The following is a 25,622-nucleotide window of genomic DNA, read 5'->3' as shown; positions in this document are numbered from 1 at the left end:
TAAGCCACCCAGGTGCCTCTGCACATTCTTTTTATCAAGGATGTTAGTAATAAATTATGGTCGATTCAAGAATTGGGCTCCAAATATGTACCTCTCTATTGTACTGAAAATGAGGTAGTAGTTTTTAATATTTTGTTTTTTTAATTTTAAAGAAAACATATTCCAAATCTACAAATATCCAAAAACTACGTAAAATTAAACTTTTACTCTTTCTCAAAAGGACTTTTTAAAAATAGTCATTATTAAAGTATAGTTGACACACAATGTATATTAATTTCAGGTGTACAATGTAGTACATAGTAAATTTTACTATTTCTCAAAAGGACTTCTGAATGGATCATTCTAGTCATACTACGTTGTAGAAGTTCTAAAAATCCTCCACTCCCATCTTTCCTAAAATCTTATTCATCAAAACTTGGCAGCTCCTCCCAACACCTCTGATTCTTTATTAAAACTCTCCAAAATGTTTCCTCCAACTGACTGCTGGCCATTTCTTCTCTGTCACCTCTTTTCTCCACCTCCACAGCTCAATTTTCTTTCTTTTTCTGGCATGTATCTTCCTCACATGTGTTAAGATAGCCTCCCAGACATACGTACTGCTCTAATTCAATAATTTCCTGGATCAACACAGCAAATACCAGTGACTGCAACTGCCTAAGCAATAAAGTATCCTTATTCTTTACAAGGCAGAAGAGAGGCTGAAGAAGAGAGAACATTTATGTTAATTTCTGAAACTATCTTTCAGAGTGAATTTATCATATTTGTCCTATTAATCATAAATAATATTTGAAAATCTGATTATCCAATAAGAATAGATTAGTTATGCTAAATTCACGCAATAAAATTTGATTCCATAGTTGCAAAAATACTGTGTGTGTGTGTACGTATGAAGTATATTTAATGACCCAGAAATATCCATGTATTTGATTTTTAATTCAAGAAACAAATTAAAGTGTATAGTCAGTCCTCACACTTTTTTTTTTTACTGGATATATTGATATGTCAAAATATTTTTAGTAACTATTTTTATATAATAGGATAAGAAATTGTTTTACTTTTTTCTTATCCTTCTATATTTTCTAAATATTACATAATAAACATTAGTGATAAGATTAAAATTATTTGTAAAGCTGAAAATCTTTACTGCTTTAATGTAAAGTAGCATGTTAAATTCAGAGTAAGGAAATCACGTCCATTTTCATTCAAATAGATTTTTTAAAAAGACTTCATTTGACATTATGCAAAACCATGTATACTAGTTCTAAAAAAAGATGGATGTACATTATTCTTTGCACTAAATTCTGAAAGATAAAACTGGAACTGCATGAGTTTGCTAGGATTGTCATAACAGAATACTACAGACTGGGAGGCTTAGACAACATAAGTTAATTTTCTCACAGTTCTGAAGGTTTGGGAGATCACGATCAAGGAGCTGGCAGAGCTTTCTGAGGTCTCTCTGCTTGGCCTTCGCACTCTGTTCTCACATAGCCTTTCCTCTGTGTACAGAGAGTGCCAGTATCTCTTCCTCTTTTCCTAAAGCACACCAGTCCTTTTAGATTAGGGCTCTTGCTCGTGACCTCATTTAACCTCAATTATCTGTTTAAAGGTCCTATCTGCTTACATGGTAACATTCCGGTTAGGGCTTCAACATGGGAATTTTGAAGGGAATACAGCCGAGTCTGTAACAATACCTAAGAATACTTTTGAAGTTAAGATGAAACTTACATTCTATAAAAATGACATCAAAATAGTGATAAAGTTCATTGAGTAGCACCGTATTTTGTTATATTCTAATGATTTGGAAAATTCATCTATGACTTTTTTAACTTAAACTATGACTTAATTATAAGAAACATAATTAATTGAAGATTCCTCATTTCATTAAAGCTGCAAATGAAAGAGGCTGAGTGTATTTCCTTCATTTTTAATCTTGCTGGGCCTTTACAAGGTGTCAGATATACAAGTGTGTGAACAGATGCACTCATCTCAAATACAGAGCTGGAAAGGAAATGGTAGAATTCAGCGAAAGCATTAAAAACATTAGGAGGCCTAATGTTCTCCTTGTTCTTTGTTTTCTACCTTGGATTACATCAAATAGACCAAAACTTGTATTTATAATTGGCCTATTAAAACAAAAGCAAAGTTTAGGCAGAGAACATTTATCAATTCATATTTCAGTAAGTACATAGATTACGTCAGCCAATAAATCATGCAACCAGCTGTGTCTTTTTTCAAAAAGCATTGGTAAATAATCAGTTGGACTAAAATTAATCACATCTTTTCTTCCCCCAATCCTTCACACACAAACCAGGGTCAAAAAATCTGAAGACAAAGAATAAACTGAGATTTAGTCATAAATAAAATAATTCTGCCTACAAACCAAGTAGTACCTGGTAGGATTACTGGTTTCTTATGTAAAGAGCCAAAGTGAACCAGAGTGCTAATAAATTAGATCACAAGTTTTCCCAAGGGACCTAAGTATGTTTTCAATGAGTAAAAATTCATCCATATGTGAGGACTTTTTTTTCTCTTTGTGACACCTCTGTCAATAAGGATTTCATTTACCAAATTTTGTTTCTCAAACTTTCATCAAATAATTTGATCAGATTATGTCTGTTTAATAACAGTTTGTTTGAAAAGCGCATTTCCAAGAAAGCATTTTTCTCCTTTAGAAAGCAGAACATGAGAGATAACTGAGAATACTTACATGGTAGGGAATCAAAACTGTATCTTACTGTTACCAGCTATAGCCATGGTGTTTTATGTTAGCTCCTCGGGCCTTATTTCACCTTAGAATTGACAGTCTATACCCTTTCACCACTCTCTCCCTATTTCCCCCACCATCAAGCCCCAGCTATCACTTCTCTACTTTTCATTTCTATGAGTTTGACTTTTTTTTTTTTAAGATTCCATGTATATGTGATATCTAGCAATATTTGTCTTTCTCTCTATGGATTATTTCTCTTGACGTAATGCTTGAAGGTCCATCCTTGTGGTCTCAAAGGCAGAATTTCCTTCTTTCTCATAGCTAAATAATATTCTATTGTATATTTATTTAAAAATATATGCCACATCTTTACCTATTCATGGATGGACACTTATTTCCATATCTAGGCTATTGTGAATAGTGTTGCAAAGAGCGTATCTCTCTGTGAAGATACCTCTTTGATATCCTAGTTCCATCTTCTTGGGACACAGGAGGTCTAAGGATCTAATGTAAAACATGGTAATTATAACTGATAATGCTGTATTGTAATGGATGTGTTAACAAGTCAGATTGGAGGGAACCTCTCACAGTGTAGGTCAAATCATCACAATGTATACTTAAATATCCTAAAATTTTTTTTAAGATTTTATTTATTTATTTGACAGGCAGAGATCACAAGCAGGCAAAGAGGCAGCTAGAGAGAGCAGGGGAAGCAGGCTCCCCACTGAGCAGAGAGCCTGATGCAGGGCTTGATTCCAGGAACCTGAGATCATGACCTGAGCCAAAGGCAGAGGCTTTAACCCACTGAGCCACCCAGGCGCCCCTTGAATATCCTAAAATCTTACATGTCAATTGTATGTCAATATAGTTGGAAGAAAAATGAAACAAAAAACTATACTTTGCAGCTGAATCTTCTTCCTTCTCTAAGGATTTAATGAAGACTAATCTTATAACCTCTTTCACTCCTGTTCACTTTGGTCAACCAAAGGTCTTAAGTCTCCCAAACCATCAATTATCTGAGGACCCCTGCCAGGCTACAGAGCTTGCTAGTTAGGAACACAGATCTAGAATAAGGCTTCTACTTACTGTGACCTTGGGCAAATCACTTGAATTTCCAGGGCTTCACGTTCCTTATCTGTAAAATGAGGAAATGGTTCTCACCTCATCTATTAGAAGCATTAAATGGTAATAGTGTTAAAGCATTTATGCACAGAGTAATTCCAAACAAAGAAATGTCAAGTATCTTGTAACCTGAGCAGATGTTGCCCTCCCTCCCAAATCTCTTTCCTAGCCATGTGAAATTCCAAAAAAAATGTAGTGGCGACTTGTACAGCCATACAGGACGCCACACTTACAAGGGCTTGTGTTTGATGTAAATGTTCATGTGTCACCATCGTGACATGTAACTGATTTTTGGACATGATTTAGTACATTTCCATTTTGTACTGGACCCTTCAAACTATGTAATCAATATGAGATTCTCTTATCACTTCAAACTCTTCTGTGAATATTTAACTTCTTAAGTCCTAACAACATCACTTTCCTTGCATCAGTCTAAAGCAAATTGGTTTTTTTCTATCATACCCCATATACCGTAGGACCAGAAGGGAAGGACTTTGGTGTGCATGACTCCCTCCTATTTGAAGCTTGCACCATCAGACAAAAATCACCCACTACACCTTATTCTCATGTATTGACTCAGCCACTCCTTCAAATTTGCTTCGGACTCATTTTCTTCCTCTTCTCCATTCTTATTCACGCCATCATTCCTGGTGACTTCAGAATTCATGTGGATGAACCATTTCACCTGACTGACAGATCCTTCCCTTCCTCACCTCTAATCACCTGTTCGTCCACCCCTTTCCCAGCCAGTGGAGCTGACATCGCAACAGCAGTAACTCACTGCACGTGAAATCTTAAAATCAATCACTCTTTTCTCTGGTTGCCACCCGCTGTTGTTTCAGCTTGCATTCTTCAACTCCAGTGAAATATCCAAAACCCTCGCTCTGCTTTTCACCTATTTCTGTGTCCTGTTCCCGCTTTTACCTGGCCTCGGGTCCATGTTTTCTAATTGAAATTATTCCCTTTTAATTACTGCTTGCCTTTTGTTTTCTCTAGCAACCTCCCCTGGAAAAGGGATATATTAGTTGAATCCATTGTAAAAGTTTTCTCATGCCAGCTTCTGAGAGGCTGAACATAATTGTAGATCACCAAGTAGGAAGGAAAAAAAGAAACCCCACTTTAAATTTATGCTGAAATCTTCATATGGACACCCATGCTGGCAAATCCCCAGCACTCCTACAGCAGATTCAACTTTCTAACATTGAATCATAAACAACCCTTCATACTCTCTCCAGCCTATTTTAAATACTGCCCATTCCCTACCCCTTCATTTCAGAGTTGCTGGGGTGATTTTTTTTTTTTTTTTTTTTTTTTTTTTTTTTAGCACATGCTAAGCCTGTTCTCTGCCTTTCTGCCATACTGGTTTCTTTAACATATAACACTGCAGTCTTCCCCCGTCACTCTCAACAGTCTTTTCTTGTTAAGGTCGTCTGTGACCACCGTCTTGCCAAATCTACTATTCTGTCTTCTTTTTACATGACATTCATTAGCTTTCTTTGGTTGACATCCTCTCTTCCCTTGGTACCAGGTATTTGACACTTTTCTGTTCCTGCTTCCCTACCTCACTAATTCCAGCCTTCTAAGATTCTCTTTCCTCCTAGAATTTGCCTGGTTCAGTCCTTGAGTGTGATCTCCTAGGTTGCTCTTCTCCAATCCCATGGTATAAATAGCATCTATACAGGGTGAACAACTGCCCCAGTCTGCCAAGGACTGAGAGGATTCCCAGGACTTGGGATTTTCAATACTCCAATGGAGACAGCCCTGAGCAAACCGTTGTTCACGCTTTATCTACATGCCATAAAGCCCCAAACCGTGCTGTTTAATTCCAGATCTGAGGAGTTGTGCTTTCACATGGTTTGTAATACACACTTCAAATTTAAATCTGTTTGAAACAGAACTCTTGATTTTTACCTTCAAATTCTTCTTCTCTTATTATTATCCCTTATCTCCATAGTTATTATCGTAAGGTTCCAGTTCCTAAGGCAAAAGAAAGAAATCAGAAGTCACGTATGTTTCCTCCTGACTCTTCCTCTTCCATTCCCCTATAAAGCTGCCGCCACCCAGTCCAGTGGCATCATCTCCTACCTACACCACAAGGTCTCCTCTTTTTAACCCTTGATCCTTTCCAATCCACTCTGCACAGTGAGTTAAGCTGCGTTAACTCTAGTTCTAAACTAAGGATTTTATTTTTTTGTAAAACATATATAAAGGCTCATTTCTTTTTAATTTATCTTTTTGGCTTTTATTGTTTGTTTTGTTTTGTTTTGTTTTTAGACAGAGAGAGAGAGCAAGCATGGGCAGAGGGAGAGAGAGAATCCTCAGACTCCCTGCTGAGTACAGAGCCAACTCAAGGCTCCATCCCAGGATGCCTAGATCATGACCTGAGCCAAAAATCTAGAGTCGGCTGGCTGTTTAACTGAGTCACTCAGCCTCCCCTAAAGGCTCATTTCATTTTAAAAATTTCAGTGGTCTCCCACTACTCTAAGAACAACAAAATATCTCTTCCCAGTTTACAGCAGACTTTTCTACCCACCTGTGGAGAGGATGAATTTGGTTTTGTTTTTGCCTTGTTCTAATTCATCATGGACTGAGATGTGGGCCTGCTGCACATGACCAGCAGCAATCTGCAACATGAAATGTACCAAGCAAGTCTGAAAATACCTGAACTGATAATCTCGTGTTGGAGCCTCAGCACTGTGAAGTTGCTACAAAGGTTTTAAATTTAAGTACCTACTTATTTGCTGAGGAGAGGTGGTCTACAACCCAATTTTTATTAGCAGGGGTCTACAAGGCCCTGCCTCTCTAACCTTAACTCACACAACCCACCCACTTGCTCCCAACACAGCAGGTGTCCTGGCTTCCTTCCTGCCCTGCAGAGGAGCTGTCAGGCCAGTGGACTCGCTGAAAACATTCTTTGTCCGGTCCTCTACAATACAGCTTATTGTTATCCTTCGGGTCCCAGCTTAGATATTCTCCTTAGCAAGGCTATCCCAAACTAGTCGCTCTTACTTGATGTTTTCCAATTATTCTCTGAATCAAATAGAGCTTATTCCTTTATAATACATTCCAGGATGTTAACGTATATTTTTAATTTGAAACTATGTTTGAATTTCAGAATTAGGATGACTATATGTACAATCACTCTTTACTTTCCAATTTTATCTTTTCTGAAGAAACCAGTATTAATAGGTGTGCACGCGCACACACACACACACTTGTTTACTTGGTTTTTAATGGAATCATTCTCTACATATTACTTTGTAATATTATGTGTTATTTTTCACCTGATTATATTTTAGACACGTCTGAAGTTTAGAAACCTAAACTCCTTTATAATTTCTCTTGAAATAGGTATACATATAATTCACAGAAGCAGTTTTCCATAATGAGAGTTTTGGCTATTTTTTAAATTATTATTTTTTTTTTTATGTTGAGTTAGCCAACATATAGTAAGCCACTCGTTGTTGATGTAGTGTTCAGTGATTAGTTGCATGTAACACCCAGTGCTCATCATTATGTTTTTAACTTGCAACTCTTGTTTCTTTTTTCCGTTAGCCTCCCCACTTCTCTGTTCCCCTTCTTCACAGGCATCAGTTTACCCTCGTTCATGTCCACAACCCATTGTGATTCTTGTTAAAAACTCAGTGTCTCCAGTTTCTCACAGTGTGCTTTGTGTGTTGTTCTGTTTGGTTCTCCACATCTTACTTTTTCTCACTCAATAAGTCATTGTCAGAATAACTCCAGGAGAAGTAACATATTTTATCTCACTTTTTTAACACTTTTTTAACAGCTCATAGTGTAAATGTATCCTGCATTTTTTTTAAACCACAGTCCGTTCATAGTTTCAGTCTTTTGCCTCCACAAAAAAAGGACAATAAGCATCCATATATATATATATATATATATATATATATATATATATATATCTTTATCTGGAGGTGCTTTTACTTCTAAGGAATGGGGTTGCTTTTAAGACTGGTTATTTTAAATTTTACATTGTTAAACTGTCTTCTAAAAAGGGGAGACTAATTTATAATCCAGTAGCAAAGAATATACCATTTCATTCACAGCCCACCAGCAGGTTTATGAAAACTTCCAAATTTTGTCAGTCTGCTCAATAAAGTGCCACTTCATTGTTATTTTAACTTTGGAAAATTTGCATTTACTCTTTTGTGAATTCCCTCTTCATATCCTTGATGTGCTTTTTTTTATCGGATAGTGTATCTTTTTCTTTACAATTTGTAGGGACCTTTTCTACATTATAGAAACATTAAACATTCATCTTCATCTGGGTTGCAGTGGTCCCACCGTCATTCGATCATTTGTCTGCTGACTTTATGTTAGTGTGCTGGACATTTGTCATGCTTGTGGTTCCTTCAGGAAATACCGAACACCTTTACTCTAGGTGAGAACTTCTCACTTATGAGTCTTGTCCCTTCAACTAGAAAACAGAAACATGTCTTCACATGCTGCCTTGCAGCTAGGACAAGAGAATAGGCCCCAGCCTCCTCCTATCAGATTCACCTGCACTTTACTTCAACATGGAAATAATCAAGTTGAGACAATAGCTGTGGTATTGATGTCCGAAGGAAGTAGCAGTGGTATCTTCTTAAAAGTAGTCTCTCAATGAGGTTTAGGTGTTTTCTCTTCCAAACTGTTTTTCTGGCTATCTCAGTAGTGAGCATAGCTCCTTCCAATTCATTTTTTTTTTCTGCAACATATACCTAAAATAGATGCTTTTGTTTTCAGTTAAGAACTCCAGCTGATACTGGTATCTAGGCACATACAGAAGTTATAATTTTTTAATGTCAAATACATCTCTTTATTTTTTTCTGGGTTTCTGGTCATGTTATCAAGTTTCCCCTCAACTCCTATATTGTCTATGTAGCCTTGATGATTTTCTTCTAAGTGTTTCATATTTAAATTTTAAATGAATTGGGAACACTTAAATGTACCTATTCACATATATATTTAAGGACATATTTTAGTTCATATTTATATGTATATGTATACATATAAATGTTAAATATTATACAGCAAATGTTACATGCATAAGGAGAGAAAGGGGAAATTGGTGCTGTCCAATTTACAAATTTATAAATTTACAAAGATGGAAATCTTCTATAATCTGCACTGCCTGATAAAGTAGACACTGGCTGCACTTTAACACATGACTATATAGCTGAGAAACACAATTTTAAAATTTAATTTTAATTAACTTATATTTAAATAGCACTTATGTATAGTGGCTACAGTATTGATCAGCCTGTACAGTGAGAATGGGCCCAACTTAGTTTCCTTCTGGGTAAAGAACTAATTGGCAGCCCTATTTATAAAATAAGTAACTATTTTCCCATTGAATGTGCCATATATAAAACTTTCATACACAGACATCTATTTTCTAGATTCTCCATTTTTTATGGCTCCATAGGATTAATACCATATTGATTTGATTACAGTAACTTTATAGTGATAAATAATGTGTAAAGCAAAGTTTCCTAGTTTCTCATTCTTCTACATGAAACTTCTCTTGGCTCTTTGCAGATATATATTTTTCCAAGAAAACTTTTATGTCATTGTATCCAATTCTAGAATCAACCTTGATGAAGTTCTATTTAGAAACTGCTCAGATTTATAGAATATTTTGAACAATTGGCATTTTTACTAAATTTTTACTAAATTACCTTCTCATCTTCTACTAAATTAAATTCTCATCTAAGATCACATTTTTCCATAGTTCAAATATTGTTTTATGTCCTTCAGTAAGGTTCATAGATATTTTTATATATACCTGAGGTTTTCCTCCTAAAGTTACCTGTAAGAATATTGTTTATTGTAAATAGATATTCAATGTGTATTGTCATTTGCCTACAGATAATATAAATAAAAGCGTTGATCTTTACATGTTTACTTTGTCTCTATCTTTACAAAAAGATTATGTTTTTAAAAAATTATCTTACTGAAAATTTCCCTTGATTTTAATTAGAATCTTAAGAATTCTAGGCATACAATATTTTCATTAGGAAACTAATTGTATTTTCCAGTGTTTATACTGACTTCAATTTTTTTGAACTCACTATTCTAAAACATTGACAGCAGTAGAAATTTCCATCTCATTTTTTATATTAATTGCAAATGAGAGTTTTATAACTAGAATGATAGTTTTGGTTTGAGGGGAATTATTTTGTCCTATTGTATAGTTATTCCTACTTAAATGATATACATTTTTTCAAGATGTATTGATATTACCATAAGACTAATTTTGTAGATTGATATAATTATATTAAAAGGTTATAAATATTAAAATATCTCTTATTTTCTAAAGATTTTTGCATCTGCATTTGTATGTAAGATTAAGCTACACGTGGGTATTTTTGTTGTTGTTAATTTCATGAGGTTTTATATTAAGGATTTTTTCCAATGGATTATACTAGATTAGATAACATGGAATTTATCTATTTTTTTCCCAAAGATTTGATAGCACTCATGAAAATCTGGGGTCTCAGTGGCTTTTATTAATGGCAAATTTTTTAACTCCTCAATCACTTTTATGATCACTGGCTTATGTCTTTTACCTTCTCTTGAGTTAATGTGAGAAATTTAAATTTTGTTACAGAGGCATCTTTGTTGTCTATAAGGTTTTCAGATTTGTTGCCATAAAATTGTCTGTACAAATACTTCATTATTTTACTACTATTTTGATCACCCCTCCAGTAATGTTTCGTATCTCATGCCCACTGTTGTATATTTGCTCCTTTCTTTTGTCTTAATCAGGCTTGCTTCTCAAATCTCACCTGACTTTCAGTATGGCTCAATAGCTACCAGAAGGGTGATCTCTAACGTTCAAGTAGTTACAATTTTATGGCAAGCTTTTTACATGATATTTCTAGTCTGTTATTATAAAACACTGGTAGCTTATGAATAATAAGAAAGTCTCCTATTACCTTGAATCTCCAAATAGGCTCAATCAGAAGATGTATTCATATTCAGTGATCAAAACTCAGTCCCCCAGTTAGGGCCTACTGTGGGAAAAAGAGTAAAGAAGGGACTCAAGATGAATTTAGTAAAGATGGTGAGGACAACTGTTAGCACTTACCAAATTTTGGCAAGGCAGTAGAGTAGACTTCAAGTGGACCCGCGGACTAACTCCCACAACACCACTCCAGAAATGATCCATCAGGCATTGACTAACTTCTACCACAATCAGTAAATTTCAACCAACACTATGTGACAGTTTCTACTGTCATTCCTGAGGATGAAACAGTGAACAGATCAGACAATAAATTTCTGCAATAATGAAGTTTTAGTGCTAGGGGTAAGGTAGGGATAAGAGATAGGAAGCAAGCAAGGTAAATATGTAAAACAGATATTACATTAGATGATGATATTTGTTATGGAGACACAAAGCAAAGGAGGTCTGCAAGTTTAAATAGGTTAATGGAGGGAAGGGTGCAAAGCATGTTGATACCCAATGGGAGAAAATTCCAAGAGGGTGAATACATGGCATGTTTAAGAAATAAGGGAGACCAATGGAGTTAAAACAGTGAGTAAAGAGTCATAATAAAGTGTGGCCCCTAGGTTGTGGGCAGGATAAGAAGGTGGGGATAGGCAGAAAGGGCAATTCACATAAGGTCCTATGGGTCATGGCCAGGACTTTGGTTCCTAGTGAGGAAGAAAGCTACTGAAGGGTTTATTGGTGGAATGACATGAACTAACTTACTTAAGAGGATTCCTCCAGGTGTTAAGAAGAGGGAAAGAGAGATATGTTGGTAGACTACTGAAATCATCTGAGCGAGTGAGAGATGATAATCATTCTCAACACAATGCCAGTGGATACGTTAGACATGAACAAATTCAGCACAGGTGTAGCTGACAAAATGTGTTGCTCAATCAGATCTGTGAAAGACAGAGACATGTCAAAAGCAATCCAAGATTTTTAAAATTTCAACAACTTGATACAGGGGGTCTCCATTAACAAAGGTATAGAAGACTATGCAAGTAAAATTGGGCCAGGATAGGATCAAAAGTTCAGTTTTGGATCTGTTAAGTTTGAAATGATTGCTACCCATTCAAGTTGAATGTCAAATGAAGAATTAATGTCAAATGAAGAATATGAGTCTGGAATTCTATGGACAGCACAAGCACAGATTTTTCTACTGAGATGTGGAAACAATATGTCATTTACTTTTCCTAGGGAGGCGCTTTATCCCTTCATCATTTCCTCCACTTTCCCTGCAGTCTTTTTTTTTCTTTCATATTTCTTCTACTTATGTTTTTTTCTATGCTTTCAGATATTTCTTCTGCTTTTCGTATCACAATGGGACTTACACTTGCCCTCACTTCACCTAATTTTTAATTTAAAATCATGTCTGTAATCCAAGATAAAAAAGTATATATATGTGCACACAGACACTTCACTGTGAATGTCCTGAAATGTTTTTATTATTCTTATTGTGTTAATTTAAATGGTCCCTTCTTCTCCAGAAGCTCTACTCTTTGCTTGCGGCTCCCCTAAGAAGCCATATTACTCCTTGTGCTGCTAACTGAAGTTCAGGTGCAACTGTGGGTTTTACTTCCTATGATGTCAGTCTCCAGAACAATGAAAACCTCAGTGTTTTGGACTCTTGAACCAGGAGAGAGGCAGCTGTAAGATGGTCAAATTCTTGTCAAGATACCAGCAAAAATACTGCTCCCAGAGCTCTGCTGAGGACTCACTCCATAGGAGTTGTAAAAACCAAGAACCCTCACTGGAGTTTATAATGCCCATGTCACAAGAGATGCAGGATCTTCTTGGGACCTTCTGTTTCTTGATTCTTGCCTGAGACTTGTATATTGTGGATTCCATGGCAAGAGCACAAACCTTCTATTTTCCCTTTCTTGATATTAAAAAAAAATTGTGAGAATGGTCCATACCCCCACTTTATATGCTCAATATTTTATTGCCAACAGAGGCCCCAAGTAGCCATGGGAGGCTATAAAGCGGAAAAAGGAGGAAATATAAGCTAGCACTGATTTAGCACCTAAAATGTGTTAGACATCCTGCTAGGCACTTAACATCTAGTCTGTGTAACTATTCCACAGGGTACATAATATTTACTTCATTTATATGTGAAGATCCCTGATTCAGGTTACAGGTAAAAAATTAACCCAGCATCAACCCAAAACTTTCCAATCCCAAACTCCATGATTTTGCTATTGCACTCTTTTTATCTTTGAAATGTTGTTACTTTTTTCCTAAAGATTAATACATACAAAGGTGTCTGAACACCTTTTTGAATATTTCTTGATAATTTCTGTATATACTGTCTTTTGGGATGACAATGTCTCAAGTCTCAGCCAGTCACTCTCTGTCAGAGACTAAAATGGCAGAGTGGGTACTGAAAGCCAGGATTGGTTGTCTCCAGAGCACATGTTCATTCCATGACACTACAGTATTTTCCATGTAAAACAGAAATGATTTTTATATCATCCAGACTCAGTTCTTCTTATTAATGTATATATAATTAAGAGTTGATATTATTAGAGAAGCCATTGGACTAAACTATATTAAAGCAAATTTCTTTGTGTCTGCCTAGCCATAAGGCAATTCCTAGAAAGTTCTAACCACCTGCCGTGGCACAACCGAGTTATTGCTCAATCTGAAAACCTGGTGCCTTGAGTTTGGCCGTGTAAGATGTTAACAAAGTTTGGCAGCAGAGTTGGTGATGCATGTTTGGTGGGATCTCTATATCTTGATATATTAGAACTACTCTAGTTCTTCCAAATTATATACTGAGACACTCAGGAGGAATCATCATTCTTAATAGACTGGATCTTGTCCAGGTCCAGATTCTTGAACTTCTCTGAATCTCTTATGATGGCCTCACAATCAATCTCTCTTAACCACTAAGGACCACCCAGGAGTAGCCTTTAAACCGAAGGTAGACATACCAAATTTCCCACAGCTTCTTCAAGCAAAAGTGGGTCATCCAGGACCACACAGAGGCAGGATAGGACATCTAGTGGAATTCCGGTTTGGACTCAACTTCCAAACAATGTGTGGTGTCTCCTCCAGTATCAAGAAAGCAAGCCACAAAGTCTAGAGCCTACTCACTCACCGAAGTATCTTGGATGCAATGTACCATCTCACCACTTGGCTTCAGTGGTGTATATGAGTATCAGCTGTCCCCAGCTGAAGATCATAGCCTATATAAATCCTAAACTGTGCATTACCCCAAGAATATTGTAAAAGTCATGTCTCCAACCTAGACCCAACAGATGAAAGAAATTTTTAACTTTGTTTCTGCTCAATTATCTTTGTCTAATTCCTGGTAATTTCAGAATATCTTAATCAATAGTTTATATAAAATTAACTGGTTAATGATGTAGTACATGGTGATTTTTGGATGAAATATGTCATATATGTGAAGGATATCAACACTGTTTGTCATTCAGCATATTTTTGCCTGTGAGTTTTGCAAGTAACATAATCAGAAATATGTATTAAACAAAGACTATGTCAAGATTAAGCCTGTGACTTGACAGCAGTAAGTTGAGATTTGGTACCTTTTTTTTTAAGCCTGATTGTTCAATCCAGTGCTTTAACTTACATTTAGTTCTATGTCTTTGTTTCACATGAACAAAAATGGAATGTGATGAGTGAGCATATTGAACTAGCCTCTAGCTGAGAATTTTTCACCTTTTGAGTATATATTACCACTGCCATATTCCAAACCTTTCTATTAAATCCCTGAGCAACCCCAAATTGATATTGTGATTTAAAAGAAATTTTTCTTGTGTAAAGGGATACTAGTATAGTAACACTGCAAGCCACCATATAATCTGACTGAAGCATAGACATGCCTCTGAAAAACCCAGGATGCTGCTTTTCCCTTTAACCATCCATCAACTCAATGACTGAGAATACAAGAAAACTCTGTTTATGATGTTGCAATTTCCCCCAAAACCAGGAACAAAAAGTTTCATCAGTTTGTGAAATATCTAAAATTTCATCTAAAATAGATAAATTGATGTGCAAGTGATAGTGCTAGTGAGAAAAGAGAAAGTCGTGTTGGGTTTGTCTATTTCTTAAACAAAAGGAGGGAGGTTAACCCAAGAGCCATTTGTCAACCACCATGTGGAATCACTTATGCCAGACTAAGCCATCAATTAAATTGGAAAGCATCGCCCTATACTTTCTAGACTGTAGAAAAATGGTTATACAACTGAAAAAGAGGGAGCAGAAAGACTGTACCTGGTTAATCCAATCCCCTGAGTTCTTCCAATTCTATTACCGTAGATTGTCTTTCATCACCTTCTGGACTTTTACCTACAACTGCACTGTAATGCCAGCATCCAGTTACATATCCACACCACTGGTTAGCAGACAGACTAAGAAATCTCTCCAATTTAGTCATTTATGTGTCAGCAAGCAGGGAGCCCCACTTCCCTCATTGCCAGAAAACTTACTTCTGCAGCACTGGAGTGATGGCCAGACATTTACAAGCCATTTTCTTTGGCTGACAATTTTGTTTTTAAACCCTTAATGGAGCATCTGCAACTACTGTTTTATTGAACTAATTTCAAATGCAGTCGTGTTTCCAGTAATCTATGACAGTTTTAAAAGTTTGAAGAGACCAGGAGTTGGAGACAACAGTAGAGCAGATGTGTTTCACTGAGATGTGTTAACATCTTACTACACTATGCTATAGACGTATTTTAGGAGGCAACATTAGGTCAGGCAACAACAACTTCCATTTAAGTGTGCAAAATTCCAGGTCAAATGATAAAATGAGAACACACAAGTCACCAAGCTCCTTGTCCAATATGCAACTATTACAAATGTATACAAAATACAAGGTGAATGATTACAAAAGAAGTCCTGAAACTAAAATAGATGATTAATTTTAAAGAAAATATATTCATTCATTAAAGTAAGTAAATAACCACTGACCACCTATGGTAGGCCAGAGACTGCCTTAGAGTCATGGAATTTATAAGTGACTAAGGTGCCTGAGTTTGGAGAACTTCTGCACTGGGGGGCAGCAAAAGCAGGCTAAAACAAAGATAATAAATAAATAAATTACAAATCTTGCTAAAAGGTGATAAGTGCAATGAACACTCGAAGGATAATTGGGGAATAACAATCATATTTTAATGATAAATAATCAATTAAAAATGAAAGTCTAAAGGATAAATCTGAAAAATTGCACAAAAATCTGACGAATACAGCTGAAGACTAGTAATAAAGTATCAGAGAGCAAGAATGATGGAAAAAAATACATTCAAGTATTTCTCCCTTTGCTCTTCCCCACAGCCTTTTTTCCACAACTCTATTTTCCCTCATTTCCTGTTTTGCTCTTTTCTTTCCTCCCCAAAATTCACATGCTTCCTCTCCCTCTTTACATGTATTTTTAAAAACTATATGAATAACTATACTTGTTTCCAATAATGCATTACAGTTGTCCCCCCTTATCCATGGAAGGGATACATTCCAAGATCCCCAGTGGATACCTGAAATCATGGACAGGACCAAACCCCACATATAGTGTCTTTTTCTATACATACATACCTATGATAAGGTTTAATTTATAAATTAGGCACAATAAGATAAAATAGGACAATTATAATAATATATTGTTAAAAAGTTGTACAAATGTGATCCCTCTCAAAATACCTTGTATTGATCTCACCCTTCTTGTGATGAAGTGAGCAATAAAATGTCTATGTGAGGAGACAAGTGAAGTGAATGACGTGAGCATTATGATGTAGTGCTAAGTGACGTTTGTCAGGTTATGTATGCTCAGGAGGAGGATCATGCATTTCTGGACTGCAATTGACCTTGAGAAAATAAAAGCACAGAAAACAAAACTGTGAATAAGGGGGGACTACTGTATTATTGTCCCAGGAAACCAACATACCCACTTACCTTATCCTTGCTGGAAATACTTTCTTTACTCATGCTGTGACAGTAAGAATCATAGTAATGGTGATGTCTCATTTAATAATTTTCTTTTTTCTCCTGAAACCCTTGCTCTAAAGTGAAAAGCCATCAAGCAAAAACAAAAGTCATTAATTTTACAAGGAAATTATCTCAACCAAAATACTCAATTTTCATAGATTGGAATACATATATAAACTTGTGAACAAAGAAAACAAATTTATGTACATAATAAACAACAATATGAACATAAAATAAAGTTTGATATAAATTGTAATGAAGTTTATTTTACTCACCAAGGACCGAAGAGATTGGATAAGATTGGATAAGGGGTGGCAGTTGGAGCTTATCTTTAGACAGCCATTTGTTATCAAAATGGGATATGCTGGATACATTAATTTTCTTGGGCTGCCATAACAAATTATCACAAGCTGGGTGGTTTGAAACAAATTTATTCTTTCATAGCTCTGAAAGCCAAAAGTCCAAAATCAAGTCCAAAAGTCTTGGCAAGTATCTGAATTCTCTGTGGGAGAATCTGTTCCATGCTTTTCTTGTAGCTTCTGGTGATTGCTGGCAATCCTTGGCATTCTTTGGCTCATAGATACATCATTCCCATCTCTACTTGTCTTCACATGGCCTTCTCTCTCTATACAAATTTCCTTCTTCTTAAGATGGTATCAGTCATTGGATAAGCATTCAACCTCCGTTATGATTCCCCTCATAACCTGATTACACAGGCAAAGAACCTATTCCAAATAAGCTCATATTCACAGGTACTAGAGTTTAGAACTGAACCTATCATTTTGGTGGACATAATCCAACCCTCCAGATAAGAATTTCCTTTTCCTTAAGGCTATGACAAATTGAAGAAACTACTGTGTTAAGTAAGTGGTGTGTCTTTTCCTGAAATTATATTGCTGATTCAGTGTATTGTTTTCAGTGTGTTTTGAGATTTAAAAAAAAAAAAAGTTGTTATTCCTAAAAAAGTGTTGAGAAAAATGAGCTGTTGCAGTGAAAAGTGATTAAACAGACATAATGTTAAAAATGTATTTCAGATTTAAGAACAATTCAGCTATGACTCAGATATATTATATATTTTCATGATAATATATTAAAGGAGTATTTCCAATGTATGCTATTAAGTAGACCCTTAAAAATTCTTAAATACACCACTATGAGTATACTTATTTTTTTAAAAAGATTTATTCATCTGAGAGAGATCGATTGAGCAAAAGTGAGCATGAGCAGGCTATGGACAGAGGGAGAGGAAAAAACCATGCTGAGCAGGAAGCCTGACGAGGGACTTGATCCCTGAACTCTGAGGTCATGACCTGAGCCAAAGGCAGACACTTAAGTGACTGACCCACCCAGGTGCCCCATGAGTATATTTATCTTGATAAGCACTGAGTAATACATAGAGTTGTTGAATCACTATATTGCACACCTGAAACTAATTTAACATGGTATGTTAATTAAATTAATTTAATTATTTAATTAATTTAATTAAATTAAAGTTAAAATAAAAATAAATCCAAAAGCTAAAAAAGCACTATAAACTAAAAGCAAATTCTTAAATATGCCTACAATCTAAAATGCCCTGATAAAGCGGAAGAAGAGAAAAAGTGTCATAATGTGGATGCCGCAGGTTCATTTTCTAAGTAATTTGCATACACTCAGTAATGGGTTGAAATATGTCCCCTCAAAAGATATGCTCATGTCCCAACCTCTAGTATCTCAGAATACAATCTTTTTTGGAAATAAAGTCTTCACAGACATAGTTAAGTTAAGGTGAAGTCATTAGCCCCTAATTCAGTGTCCTCATAAAAAGAGGAAATTTGGATTTCATGAAGATAAAGACAGAACACCTTTAGAGATAAAGGCTGAGATAAGGGTGATGCATCTACCATCCAAGGAAAATCAAAGATTTCCAGAAAATCACCAGAAGTGAGGCATGGAACAAACTGTCTCTCACAACTAACCTATCAATATCTTGGATTTCTAACATCCAGATCTGTGAGACAATAAATTTCTATTATTATCCACCTAGTATGTGGCACTTTACCATGGCAGGCCTGGAAAACTAATACACCTTCTGGTGTAAGGAAATTTTTTACCTCTTGTTGTGAAGAAGGCTAAAACTGATATGACATTGTATGTGATGGATCCTCAAGGTTGCTCTTGAACAATGAAAATCTCAAATGCCAAGGTTCTGTCCTATACCAAAGTTTCCCGGTATGACCCTATCCACACCACCCCACTACCATGGAGAGTTTAGTTTAAATACTGCTCCATTAATAATGGGAGATGAAACTCAGGTTGCTATAACAAAGGTGGTAATCGATGAAGTTTTGTCTCTTCCCATTTGCTTTGCATGACTAACTCAAAAGAAGCAACTAGGAGGGTCCTGAAATGTAACATATACATATCAGTTACTCTTCACTACCAGCATAATATCCATGTTTTTACTCCTTCATTTGTATGAGAGGATAGAGAGATAGTGAGAGCAGACAATGGACTTGGCTAAAAATACATTTTTCAAATTCATTTGCTCAGAGGATGCTCAATTAAGTGTAAGCATATCTTACAAGCAAGGCATAATAAAGCATTGGATGAGAATTTTGGAAAAGTTTCATTAACTTAACAGGTGCTGCTTTACTTTACATTTCCCTCTTCTTTCTTTCCGAAAACCTAGTTTTAAAGTCTTGAAGTCCAGCAGCCATTTGGGGACCATGAGTGGATGGCTTAGAAACTCATCCAAGATCCCTTGACACTTCCACGCTACTCAACAGATATCAGTAACTGCCTGTCTCCATACTTTTCATTGATGGACAAAAATAAAACAATATACATTTAAATTATTCTATTCAGCAGTCTATCATTGGTAGCCAAATACAATTCTTAACTGACATAAAAACTTACCCATGCAGTGGATACACCCTTGATTTACAAGTCTCTAGGTAGCATAAGCCAACCTTGTCATATTTTACAATGCAGATTAATTTACTACCATTACTCATTTTTGGAACTGAAAACATATTTGACCATGGGGATATTAATGTACATTTTAATAAACAATTCTAATAAAGTCACAATAAATATTTTATCTTGTGCTTTCTTAGTTTATCACACAACTACTTCAGAAATTTAAAAAAAAAACTTTGACTTAAATTTTTCACTAACCAGAAAAATCTTCATTTGTCAATAGCCAAAAAATGGGTAAGACCTGGGGCGCCTGGGTGGCTCAGTGGGTTAAGCCGCTGCCTTCGGCTCAGGTCATGATCTCAGGGTCCTGGGATCGAGTCCCGCGTCGGGCTCCCTGCTCAGCAGCGAGCCTGCTTCCCTCCCTCTCTCTCTGCCTGCCTCTCTGTCTACTTGTGATCTCTCTCTGTCAAATAAATAAATAAAATCTTTAAAAAAAAAAAAAAAAAAAAAAAAAAAAAAAAAATGGGTAAGACCTAATTCTTTGATGTAAGACTGAGACATTGACTGAGAGTTTGAGAGTTTTATATTTTGTGGGTTGCTACAATATATGAAGGCTGTCAATGGTTAAGCACTGATTCACTGAGACTTCTCCAAATCGCTTCACTAGCAGAGGAGTGGATTAAGTGGAAATTAAAAAAAGAAGCACTTGAGGGACCCTTTATTCTTTTGTTATATTAGCTACTCCATTGGATCACAAATAATGTCTAGGACATAATTCTGAGAGTATACGTAGTTTTAATATAGAAAACACTTTAAGATATACCAGAGGACCACTTAACTAGGGACCTATGAGGAAGGTTTGTGTTTTTCATAGTCCTATAGATAAAAGAAATAAATGGGACCCACTCTTTGCTTTTAATAATTCCTATTTCCTTTCTACAAAGAAAAATGAAAGGACATAAGAGGAAAAAGGAGACTATCATTAGAATTCCCAACATATAGCACACATCATAAGAATTCCTTCTAAAAATTGAAGTTACAACGTTGCCTAGAACTTTTATGTCATCTATAACATCATAAAGCTAAAAGCACATGATCAAATTGTCTCTAAAAAAATGTGACATTCTAAGGAATTTAACCATGTTTTCCTAGTTAAAAGGTCTTATTAAAAACCTATACTATTTTCAGCAATTTTCCTTAAAAACTGTATTATTTCACTTAACAAGTCAACTCAATCCAATTACTAATGAATTACTTGGCATTGTCTCTTTGAGGGTATCACTTTCAAGTGGAAAAACCAAGTTGCCCATGATGAACAAGTACCTGTGATGCTTCAGATAGTTTGGTTTTTCTTCTTGGCTATAACCAAATTTAACAAAATTGTGCTGGGACACAAGAAAAAATATTTTCAATTGATTACCATTCTAGAAAAGTCAGCCATCAAAACCTTTTAGGATAGGATGTTCCAGGCCTTTTAGTCCCTGATTGACAATCTTTTTTTTTTTTTTAAAGATTTATTTATTTGACAGAGAGAAATCACAAGAGAGGCAGGCAGAGAGAGAGGAAGGGAAGCAGGCTCTCCGCTGAGCAGAGAGCCCGATGTGGGACTCGATCCCAGGACCCCGAGATCATGACCTGAGCTGAAGGCAGCGGCTTAACCCACTGAGCCACCCAGGCGCCCCCCTTGATTGACAATCTTAAGCAACACCAGACTTCACTTAAGAACTACCATATAATTCTTTGCCAAAGAAACAAAGTCTACATGTTTCTACCATTTGCATCCTTCTCTTTCTCCAGTTGAAGATTTTCAGCTTAGGACTTCAGATTCTGCTACTATTCTAAGTGATTTCTTCCCCCTTCCAACCACCATTCTCTTTCTTTGCATCGCTGTTACCTTTCCAAAACCTGTTTCTAAGTGACAACATTCTTGTGTTCTTTGAAATTTAATCTTGATACATAAGTGTAATATTTCAAATGTGAGTGATATCATAGAGCAACATGAGATTTCATATTCATCACCTTAGTTCTGATGAGGTAGGTCAGGTAGGGAGAACCATAAATACAAATTTGGAAATTGAGCACCAGAACAGTATTTAGAACTCAGCCAGGATCAGACATGTACTAAGTGACAGAGCCAAGACTATAATTCAATCTTCTACTTTCTAGTCCAGCTCTTTTTTCACTGTGTGGTACTTCACTTCCACTCTCACTTTTGAAATGGGTATTTTTGCCCCATCAACAGGAAGGTGATTGAAGTGACTCATGAGAGAGAGAATTCTCTCCCCGTTAGACATGTCTCTGAATTTAATTATTATTTTTGGCAAAAGTTTAAGAAGATACAAGGGTAACGAAAAATGTCTGTCTGAAATAAGCAATTTATATTACATTACTCTCGACAATTGGGTCATTTACCAAAACTACAATATTCAATGCTATTCACTGCAAATCTAACACAATGCCATTCTTGAAAACTGAGCAACTGAAGAATGTTTTCAGAGGTATCTTTTGCCTGAATTATGTGTTTACCTTAGGGAATTTTATGAAGCCAGGTACAGGATGTCATAACACCGTCTGCTGGATCAGAGTGCTTTTGCTTCTAGATTTACAGGACATTTGGCTTGTATTCTTTGTTCCTCTGTCTCATCAGTTATTTCTAAGGAGACCTATATCACCACAGTCTTGGAAAATGGTCTACAGTGCTGGTGAAGGATGAAGATTGGTGGAAAAAATCCAGTTCTTCCCTGCTGTTCTCCCAATTCTTACTTAATTTAACTCCATGCATATCTATAAGAGTCAGCCTAGTTCAACTACAAAAATAAGGTTGAGTAAGCTCGTCCAGAGCCCAAATAAAAACAAACTTTCTAGATGAGGGTGTAAGTAGCTGTAAGCTTAAGAATAATGTATGCCTGTATTTTCCCTTGATTATTTTTCTGTTTTTCTTAGCCATCTTTGTGGGAGAGAAGAAGTCTGAATTTATACATTAAAGAAAAAAAAATGTTGAGCCTTTTCTTAAACCAAGAAGTAATGTGTTAAATCAATTATCTGCATAGTTAATATTTATTGAGGACTTATTCTGAGAAACACTGTGATAAATACCAGGGATATAATATGAACAAGACGAGTATAGTCTTGCCGTCATAAAGCTTACAGTTTATGGAAATTTACAAAAGTAAAAATAAAAATTAAAGCAAACATAAGTGCTACAACAGTGGACATATAGGATGCTATGAAGTGATTAAAAACAAAACATTCTCATGGACATATCTAATATTAAACATGATCCACTAAATATCAGGTTTAACTCAACTCAAGCTTTCTTTTGCTCTTAAAGGATGAAGAATAAAAGTAAAAAAGGATCGGAGCACCTGGGTGGCTCTGTTAGTTAAGTGTCCAGCACTTGTTCTCGGCTCAGGTTATGATCTCAGGGTTGTGAGATCAAGCCTCTACTGGGTGAGGAAACCACTTAAGATTCTCTCTCTCTCCCTCTGTACCCTCCCCCTGCTTGCACACACTTACCCACACAAGCACAAATAAATAAACAAACAGACAGACAGACAATACTATAAGGATAACTTTGAGCTTATTATAATGTAGAGAATATGTAGATAATTCTCAAAGTTAAACCTCTTAATTTTTAAAATTTTATTAATCACAATGTTGTGCTGTAACATTGTTTCTGATGTCATCTGTCTAAAATATAAGAGATCATTTTGAACATTAGCTTAGACTAAAATCAAAAGACATATATATTCTTTCATGCTAATATATATATATATATATATATTTTTTTTTTTTTTAAGTAGGCTCCATGCCCATCGTGGAGCCCAGTGCGAGGCTTGAACTCACAAACCTGAGATCAAGACCTGAGCTGAGATCAAGACCTGAGCTGAGATCAAGAGTTGGATACTTATGGGGCACCTGGGTGGCCTGGTGGGTTAAAGCTTACTCTGCCTTCAGCTCATGTCATGATCTCACGGTCCTGGGAGACAGCCCCGCATTGGGCTTTCTGCTCAGCAGGGAGCCTGCTTTCCCCTCTCTCTCTGCCTGCCTCTCTGCCTACTTGTGATCTCTATGTCAAATAGATAAATAAAAATCTTAAAAAAAAAAAAAAGAGCTGGACACTTAACTGAGCCACCCAGGCAAACCCTCATACTAATAAATTTTTAGAACAGTAAAACTTTATCTTCTTTTTTCCATGTCTTAAACTGAATTCACTTAGGCTGTAATTTCATGAGCAAACAAAGCCAACCAAAATTTCCTGGTAGGAGATAGCAACAGCTAATATTCATCTATATTAAATGTAATAAATAAATTATATTATTCTATAAGATTGTCAGTGCTTTAGCAAGCTCATACCATAGATATCACATTTTCAAATTGCACACCTAAATTTATTGTTAAGAAGCTAATCATGGGGGCACCTGGGTGGCTCAGTGGTTAAGTGTCTGCCTTTGGCTCAGGTCATGATCCCAGGGTTCTGGGATCGAGCCCCACATCAGGTTCTCTGTTCCACGGGAAGCCTGCTTCTCCCTCACCCACTCCCCCTGCTGTGTTCCCTCTCTCACTGTGTCTCTCTCTGTCGAATACATAAATAAAAATCTTTAAAAAAAAAAAAGAAGCTAATCATGATAGCCTACAAATGATGTTAATACTCAAGAAGTAATACTGAATGTAGTACGTTACAAATTACCTTCTATAACTCACTAAATATTCTGAGTGCTTCCAGGAGAAGTAACCAAGAAACCCTCAGCAAGATTCCATACTGAGCTTATGATGGCCTTCCAGGGAAAAAAAAAAACTTGTGATAGAATCCTCAAATCTCCACTGCAAAAATCCTAGCTTTGAGTTCATATTTTGAAAAGCAACAACAATCAAATTGAATGAGGAGGAACACTTATTTCTGTTAATGGATCTTTACTGCTATCAGCTGGATTAGAAAAATTTTCCACAGGAACTTCATTCTAGTCATTAAGATAGCCAGCAACTGGAACAGATGATAATAGCTGTTCAAATATAGACCTGTACCCCTGGGGATAAAAATACATTATATGTTTATTAGCCAGCTGGATTTTCAAGGTTTCTTTTTTATAATTTGAAATACCTTTAAATTTCAACAGTGAGTCAAGCCTACTGAATTTTAGTCTGGAGTCAGACCAGAGTTATAGTAGTACTAATTTAATAAAAGAACACTTTGTTGAAGACTTATTTCTTCCTTGTTTCTCTAATATAATACATGTCTACTTGACAAATGATGCAAACCTAACTACAGGACATCCATGGAACTGACAGGGATTATGGTACCCCAACATAGAATCTGTGCAAATGTTTGCCAAACTCAGATTTATATCAGTCCAAAATAAATACTTTCTAATTTCTCCATCTAATCTTATCTCCTAGAAGACTACCAATTCTGACAGTTGCTATTGCTACAGCCATAGCCAAGCCTACTCTAGAGCAGATAATACCAAATAAATACATATACAGGGTTTTTTTTTTTTTTTTATGTTTACACTTCCCAAGAGAGTAGTTGTCAACTGGCCAGGGAATATGTCTATGTGGGCCAAACCACAGGGAAATAGTCTTATCTAGTGTATATTTATTTTACTATTTGGCATATCCTAAATACGATCCAAATTTCCCTTTCTCCATGAAATGTTAATATATGTGTCTTGATCAGAGGCCTGAAATTTCTGCCATGCCAGTGCTTTTAAATGAACAGTAAAATAAAAAGTTCCATATTATATCCAGATATTATATCCAGATATTATGACAACGCATTTTAAAAATTCAGTTATATAAGTAACCTCAAATAGTATTTAAAATATGTCTAACATTCTAAAATAGAAGAATATTATTATTCTTTAAATATATTTCAAAAGAAAAATTCTCATTCTTGAAAAAGTAATGTACTTTTGTGAATATATTTATCTGGCATTTGGTAATTAATTTATG

General features: G+C 35.7%; 1 long non-coding RNA gene across 1 annotated transcript; it reads right to left on the bottom strand.

The window, feature by feature from the left end:
• Positions 1-10,773: 10,773 nt before the first annotated feature.
• Positions 10,774-16,874, bottom strand: LOC123951990. The gene is made up of 3 exons (XR_006820549.1): positions 16,737-16,874; positions 11,550-11,725; positions 10,774-10,851 (listed from the first exon to the last, which is right to left on the bottom strand). It is a non-coding gene; the product is annotated as an uncharacterized LOC123951990 (long non-coding RNA).
• Between the last annotated feature and the right edge of the window lie 8,748 nt (positions 16,875-25,622).

This window comes from Meles meles, chromosome 10 (genome assembly GCF_922984935.1).
Source record: "Meles meles chromosome 10, mMelMel3.1 paternal haplotype, whole genome shotgun sequence".
In the NCBI taxonomy this organism is placed as follows: domain Eukaryota; kingdom Metazoa; phylum Chordata; class Mammalia; order Carnivora; family Mustelidae; genus Meles; species Meles meles.
Note: the sequence above shows the minus strand (reverse complement) of the source record. Positions and strands in the feature narration are given on the sequence as shown.